An 8,114-nucleotide genomic window follows, 5' to 3' on the forward strand; every position below is an offset into this window, starting at 1 on the left:
ACCCCTGAGATGTGGAAATAAGATAGATTGACTATGGAAAGCAGGACTGGAGGAATGTAGAAGTAGGGTTTCTCACGATGTCTAACTCAACAGGAGAAGACAACATGGGCCTGGAGTTTCCTGACATCCAACCTACTAATAGGAGGTAACCCACATAGTTTCATTTTCCCCAGATCTGTAGAAGTTCCAACAATACCACGAGGTAAGCCCAGCAATAACAGTAGAGATTGGTTGGAAACCTCACTAACAATAAAAGGTCAGAGAAAGCACTCTTCCTCTGCGGGACCCTGACCAGACAGTGCTGGGAAGGGGCAATCCCACCACATCAAGTGGCCCGCTCAGGAAGCTTCCTGGTCCCCACAGGCTAGAGAATCCCTTCCTCTGGGTGGCACCAACAGGGGCAACAACAACGGCCTGGCACAGGAAGTACTTATATTCTTCAAGGGTCAGAGACTCCCTCCTCCCAGCTGGAGGCACCAGGAAGTCTGGACTGGGGACACTCCTTGCAGCTTTGGGCAGCACCATCAGGAACCCATGGAAGCCCGGGCAGCACCACCAAATCTCTGAGAATGAAACTTCCACCAGAAGTTTTTCACAACCCCAAATAGTAGGCCAGGACCTGCAGGTTAAACTTGAACAGGATGACTGCTTCTAAAATAAAAATTTAAATAGGGCCCAGAATCTCCTAACATGATAATCAACATGTCCAGAATACAGGAAAATAAAATTTAAAATTTCTCATTCACAACTTGAATAAGAAAAAAACATCAACTGACACAAACACCAAGGTGAATTAGATGTTGGACAAAGCTGAGAATGGTTTTAAAGCAGCCATCATAAAAATACTTCAACAAACTAGAGTTCTTTAAAAAGAGAGAGGAGTAAGGAGAAACTGAATACAAAGAACATAAAAATGTCCCAGAAATAGGGACTTGAAAAAACACTTCACCAAGAAATTACAAACTCCCTTGAAGAAACTGATAAATTAGAAATTAAATGGCACACTTCTACATAATCCATAAGCCAAAGAAGACACCTATCTGAAAGGAAATTGAAAAATACAAAGTATTAAATGAAAATGAGAATACAACAATTAACATACATAGGATATAGTATAGTTCAAGTATCGCTAAAAGGAAATTCATAGTACTAAATGTTTACATTAGGAAAGATGAGGTCTCGAATTAAGAACGCAAGTTGTTTCCTCAAGAAACTAGAGAAAAGAAGGCCAAAATAAGCCCCTAAAGAGAAAAAGGAGATAAAGAAAGCCACTAGCTCAAAAAATGTTTTCAGATTTTATTTATTTTTAGAGAGAGGGGATGGAGGGAGAAAGAGAGGTAGAGAAACATCCATGTGAGGAAGGAAACATCAATCAGCCGCCTCTCACGTGGTTCCCCGACCTGGGACCTCACAGGAAACCCAGGGAAGTGCCCTGACTGGGATCAAATCAGCCACCTTTCTCTCTGCCCAAAGGGCAAGGCCCAACGGAGCCATACCAGTCAGGACAGTTAAAAACGGGTTTTAATAAAATTTGTAAACCTCTAGCAAGATTGACAAAGATAAAAAAAGAGATAATACACAAATCCATAAATCCAATATAAACAACGAAACAGAGGATATCACAACAGATCCTGAAGCCCTTTAAAAAATGAAAGGGGGATACTGAAAACTTTATACTCATATATTCAATAATTAAGATAAACTGTACCACTGCCATTTAGAAATATAAAGGAATACTGCAAACAACTTTATGTTCATATATTCAACAACTAAGATAACATATAGCAATTCCTTAAATACCACAAACTACCAAATTAATATGAAGGTGAAGTATATAATCAGATGGCCATATAATTAAACAAGTAATTGAGCTCTCTTTCCAGCCGGTGATGAGACATGGCATCTGTTGGGACAACTGGCACAAGCACGGTAAGACAGGGCAAAAGAGAAAGCCCCGTGCTGCTGCCAACCCTAAGATCGGCCCCTGCCACATAAATACAGTCCACATGCAGGGAGGCAAGAAGATGTACTGTGCCTTTAAGCTGAACATGGGCAACTTCTCCCCTTGGAGTTTTGTACATGCAAAACAAGGATTATTAATGTTGTCTAAAATGCATCCAACCACAAACTGGTCCACACCAAGACTCTAGTGAATAACAGCATTGTGCTCATTGACAACACACCATACCAACAGTGGTACTAGTCCCACTAGGCACTGCCCCTGAGCAGAAAGAAGGGGGCCAAGCTGATTCAAGAGGAGAAAGAAATTTTAACAAATGATCAGAGAAAATTCAGAAGAAATACGACAAAAGGAAAATGAATGCCAATATCAGCCATCTTGCAGAAGAGCAGTTCCAATAGATGAGCCTCTTACATGCATTGGTCCAAGGGCAGGCCAATGTGACCAAGCAGACAGCTGTGTGCTGGAGGGCAAGGAGCTGGAGTCCTAGCTGAGGGAGTCCTAACAGGGGAAAGAAGGGGAAGGGCCAAGTCAAGGAACATGTATAAGGACCCATGGACAAGGACAACAGGAGATGGGAGGGTTGAGTATGGGAAGTGGGGTGGGTAGGGCACAGAAGAATAATGGGGGAAAATGGGGACCACTATAATTAAAGAATAAAAAAAATGGGCAAAGATGTGCACAAACATTTCAATAAAAAGAATATACAGATGGCAATTAACATATGAAAAGATGTTCAAGTCATTAGCCACTAAAGAAATGTAAATTAAAACCATAGTAAGATATCATTACACACCTATCAAATGATTAAAACTTTTAAGAATAATCACAACACCAAAGGATCTGCAGAAACTGGGAAGGATATGGAGAAACTAGATTGCACATATATTACTGGTGTGAAACTGAAAAAGTTTGGCAGTTTCTTCAAAACCTAAATATGCAATTACCACATGTCCCAGCAATTGCATTCTTGGGCATTTACCTCAGAGAAATAAAAACATATGTTCACACACACAAAAAAAACATATACAAAAACTGTGCACAGTTGTTCATGTTCATGTTAGCTCAAAACAACCAAGAATGTCCCTCAATGGATTAATAGTTAAACAAATTACAAGGCATTAATGCCATATAATACTTCTCCACAATAAAAAGAATGAACAGTTATTGCATACAATTTGAGAGTCTATCCAGAAAGTTTTATTTAGTGAAAAAAGCCAGTCCCCAAAAGTTTACATACTGTGTGATTCCACTTATATAACATTCATGAAATGGTAAAATAATAGAAATGGACAATAGATTCTCGGTTGGCAGGAATCCAGGATGGGGTCCGAAAGGGAAAGTGGGAAGACAGGGATATTTCTATAGGAGGGCCACAGAGGGATCCTTCTGCCGAGGAAAATGTTCAGTATCTTGACTCTGGTGGTGGACAAACATACACTTTTGATGAAATTGCAGAGGACTCAATACACAAACGAAAGGAGTGCCAATAAAACTGAGGAAGCCTGCATAAGATAGAAAAATTGCACCAATGTCAACATCATGGTTATGATAATATACTATAGCTTTGCAAGATAGCACCACTGGGGGAAACTAAGTACAGGGTGCAGGGCTCTGTCTGCATCATTTCTTACAACTGCACGTGGTAAAATCTATTATCTTAAAACAAAATGTTGAATTTTTAAAAAATATAAATACCGAACACATATAAACAGCATAGAGCCCTACTTTACAGAAAGAAAAACATTAGCTGTTACTGCTTTTGCCCAACCACCACCGTGTTTAATTCTGGCAGCAACAATTTAAGACAACTGCGGATATCAGGAAAAGACATTGATGAGGGTGATCCATGGCATCTGGGCACCGTGTCCGTATTTTGGGATTGGAGAACGTGAAAATATATAGCACAGAGCATGGAAGCCTAGAGAAAACATGTCAGTCATTGAAAGTGCCCAAAGAGTAGAAGCTACATACTCTATTAATTCTTAGGGCCATGTTAAGGCCCCTGAGAGAGACATTTTACCTTGGGATGAAAATAAAACCATAACCATTCAAGCTGTCCCTTAACAGAAAAGTTGATCTCAAAAAAAACTCTGCGATAACCCTAGTAGGTTCATCTGGTAGAGACTCGAATCGGTGCTTTCTCACGGCAAATTCCAGAGTACTGATTTGTGATCCTGGCCCAATGCCCATCCTTCAGGGATGCAAGAAGAGAATTCATGCTTGGAATCTGAACCCTAAACTTTAAAAGGTCACTTCCAATCACAGTTCCACGATGACAGAAATCAGAAGACCTTGGCAAAGCTACAAAGCTAAACCTAATATTAAAAAGTAAAGAAAGAGTGCATAGGGTTAGTAATAAAACTTTTGATGAATATGACTATACCCATGAGTTTCTAAATATTATAGTTCAACTCAGTATCATAGATTCAAGCCATGAAGTTACTGCAGCCAAGAGAGATAGATTAAAATGTTAGTCTCTTGAAAATGACTAGATACTGGAGGAACAATAAATAAATACCAGCAACAGAGCCCATAAAGGGAGTGTGGTGATCAGTTAGTGAGTGACCACGTAGCCTTTCACGCTCTCGTGATAAAAGCAGCTGTACTGGCATAAATCACCATTATGATCAGGCCTTGAGGCCCACGGTATCTCATCAGACTATCTAATGGGCATATTTATTAGCTGCCTAAGGGAGCTGATAAGATTCCTTATTGTTTTAGTCATGTTTCAGCACCCAGGCCTATACAATCATATCCTAACAACTCACCACAATTAAGCAAATGGAAATTCACACACCTTAAAAGATGCCCTATCAGTAGCTCTTAATGTATATTACACAAGTATAGGTGTTACTAGATCCTAGAACTAATAAAGGTGGTTTTAATGTTTCCAACTAACACTTTCAATATTCAATAAGGTAATCAATTTGTCCAATTTTAAGCAGCCTGGCTTCATAAATGTGATATTTGGCATGGAACCTGATTTAAAATGCATTCTTTTCTCAAGTGATTGAATGATTGTGATGAAAATTTATAATTTATAGTATATTACAGATGGAAGTGAATTGAATGCCTCTATCAAAATTATGTATGGTAAAATCTTTTGCACTCTAACATAAAAACTAGCAGACAAATGCAATTATGTTAGATATGCTGTCATCCAGAACATCTGAATGAAGAATGCTATTTATTCAATCTTATCAATTTAAACTTACTCTACTAGATAGCTGAACACAAATACCAGGCCATGACCATTACATTAATACCATGAGGTTATCCCAAATGCCATTTCTAGAAATTAGTGGAGAGAATTTTCCTGGGTCCAGGCAATTTCACTTACCAGCAATTGTCAGAATTAGTCTGGGCATAACTTGGATTTCTAACTTAATTTGTAACTTGATTTATACCTGCGATGCTTGCAAAGTAGACAACTGGTTAAGGTGCACTGATTCATTCTCCATAAAAAAATGAAACTTTCAAATAAATCACATATTTATACTAATTTAAACTATTTATACTATACATATTTAAATTAATCACATATTTTATTACTATTCATAAAAATTAACACACAGTATTTCCAAAACAGATAAATTATTCAGTAGAAGTGATAAAGAAGAACATTCTTTTTATAAAAAGCAATTTCAATGATGATATTGCTTATAACAATTTTGTGATATTTTGAAAATTTTCAACAGAACATGCAGGCTGTAATATATACTAAAAAAATTTACTATTGTCTGTAGGGTTCAGTTTATATATACATAGACTTTATGAAATGCTAGTTGAACTTTGAAATTGTCTCTAATGTAAGTGCAGTTAAATTGTTTTTTAAAAGACAAATATATGGCTCATTTCCCCTTCCAAGACTGTGGATAGTCATTGCAAACTTGAATATTATAATGTGAACTTCTTTGAATTAAATAAAGTTCTTCACGTATTTTGCCCCAGAATATGAGAATACAGGGGTGAGCAAATGTAGGTTTACAGTTGTGAGTACACAAAATGGAGTTTATTCCTGTGTTATTATTTATTAATTATTCTATTTATTATTATTATTATTATTAACCTACTTTTTCCTACTCCTATAGAAATAACCTTCTGGTCTCAATTCAAAACCTGAAAGCCTTGGCCCAGGAACAAAAAAGATTTAAAAATCTGAAAGACCTCCAGCCATGGGTTTCCATTTACCATTGAACTTTTGAAAAGGAATATAAATTTTATAATTGGTTACAAATTTACTTTATTTGCTTTTGTCACCCAAAAGATATTACTAGACAGGACTGAATGTGTAAAATTACAGTAAAAGCAGCATGCTACCTTAGGCTAAAATAATAAAGAAAGAATAGCTACATGTTTTTCAAAACACTCTTTTGAAGTCTCCCAACTTGGCCAGGTGATCTCTGTCCTCTGTCAACCACGAACATTCGCAGTAGCAAACGACAGAATGGGGACAGGCATCCTTCTAGCCCTGTGCCTAAGCGTCTGCTTTACATGCACATCATACACCATCTGTGACCCCTACCCGACCCCCTAGTTTAGCAGCTCTCCCCACCGACTGGGACCCAGAGGGCTCCATCTCACACTCCGCCTCCATCACTCTCATCGCCGTGGCTCTTTTTATTGGTCCAACCACTTAGAGCTCCTGGAATAGATCACTTTGTCTTGGCGCCCCCTCAGCACTGCTGCTACCTGACTCCAGTGAATTTCCCACAGCAGCTATTGCAAAGGTCTCTTCCAGAGCCCACCTCACGGAACCCACCCTGCTCTCAACAGAAACCTTGTCTCCTACTGCAAAGACCAGCAAGCAGGGACTCTCTCAGCTCTCTGGCCCATCTCACTTCCTTTCCACCGATCCTGGTGAGAAAGTCGGCCTCTCCCTGTGCAAGGTTCATGACACCGCACCTGCTCTTGAGCTGACACCTTCGCATCTGTTCAGTGCTTTACGGCACAGGTTGTGCTATCCCGTGTGCTCCTTCCCTCCTCCTTGTGCTGCCTCTACAATGCAGTTAACTATTTCCAATGCCTTCTACCTCCCTTGCCTCACCCACTCTCTCTAGACAATAATAGTATTCCTTGAAAGAACAGTTACTTTCAGTCACCATTTGCTATACCCACATCTTCCCTTCCAATTATTTTCAACTCACTTAAACCATTTTTTGCCCCTGCTTCCACCGAATGTGCTTTGGCAAAGGTGAGAAATGATTAATGCCACCATCAAATAACAGGAATTTTCTTGACTGTGCATCTTCCGTGCCCCCTCTGTGAGGGTTAACATTGCAGAAGAGTCCTTTCCACTTAGAACTCATCCTTGGACATACATACAAACACCGCCTTCTCTTAATTCTTTTCCCATTTTGGCAACTCCTTCTCCATCTCTTCTCTGGGCTGCTTTCACATCCCCCAGCTCCCAAGTGTCAGTGCGCCCCAACAATCTACCCTTGGATTGCTTCTCCTTTCCCTCGGATAATATCATTAATTTCTATGCCTTCATTTACCACATATATGGCTCCTGGAATTACTATCTCATTTACTCACCAAATATTTACTTAGCACCTTCTACACAACAGGCTCTCAGCCGGGTGCTGGGGTGAGGTCCTATGCTGCCAGTGGGGGCTTTCAACAGGGAGATCTAAAATCCAACATCTCAAAACAAGTATTTTAGCCTCAAACATGCTTACTTTCAGAATTCTCTTCTTGGGTATTGATACCTCCCAGTCATCATTTTCCTAGTCATCCTAGTTCCTTCTTCCTCATGTATGACGATGATCAATGACCAGTCCATTTAATCCCCTTTACATTTGTTACCTCTCATCGCCTCTTCACTCCTGCTAATCTCTGGTTATTTCTCATATTGTTCCTGAGACTTGTTCTGTCCCTCTACCTGTACAATCTTCCAGTCCATCCTCCACAGTACCATTCTGAAAAGCTTCAAGCGAGCGTGTTGCATACTGATCATATTATTTATGAAAACGTCAGAAAAATACATCCAAACCTCTTCGCCTCCTAGAGAAGACCTTCCACTGCTAGTCCTGGGAAATGGCAGTTATGCTATCAGTGCTTCTTATGTGCCAGACATTATGCCAAGCACTAAACACACATTATGTTGATTATCGTCAATCAACCGGGGGGAAGGAGGTACGATTGTCAT

At 39.4% G+C, this 8,114-nt stretch overlaps 1 pseudogene; it reads left to right on the top strand.

Annotated features, from left to right (window-relative positions):
- Positions 1-1,889: 1,889 nt before the first annotated feature.
- LOC118999020 (40S ribosomal protein S8-like) lies at positions 1,890-6,603 on the top strand (annotated as a pseudogene).
- Positions 6,604-8,114: the final 1,511 nt, after the last annotated feature.

This window comes from Sturnira hondurensis, unplaced genomic scaffold, assembly GCF_014824575.4.
Source record: "Sturnira hondurensis isolate 20B ecotype Veracruz unplaced genomic scaffold, ASM1482457v3 Scaffold0014432, whole genome shotgun sequence".
Lineage (NCBI taxonomy): Eukaryota > Metazoa > Chordata > Mammalia > Chiroptera > Phyllostomidae > Sturnira > Sturnira hondurensis.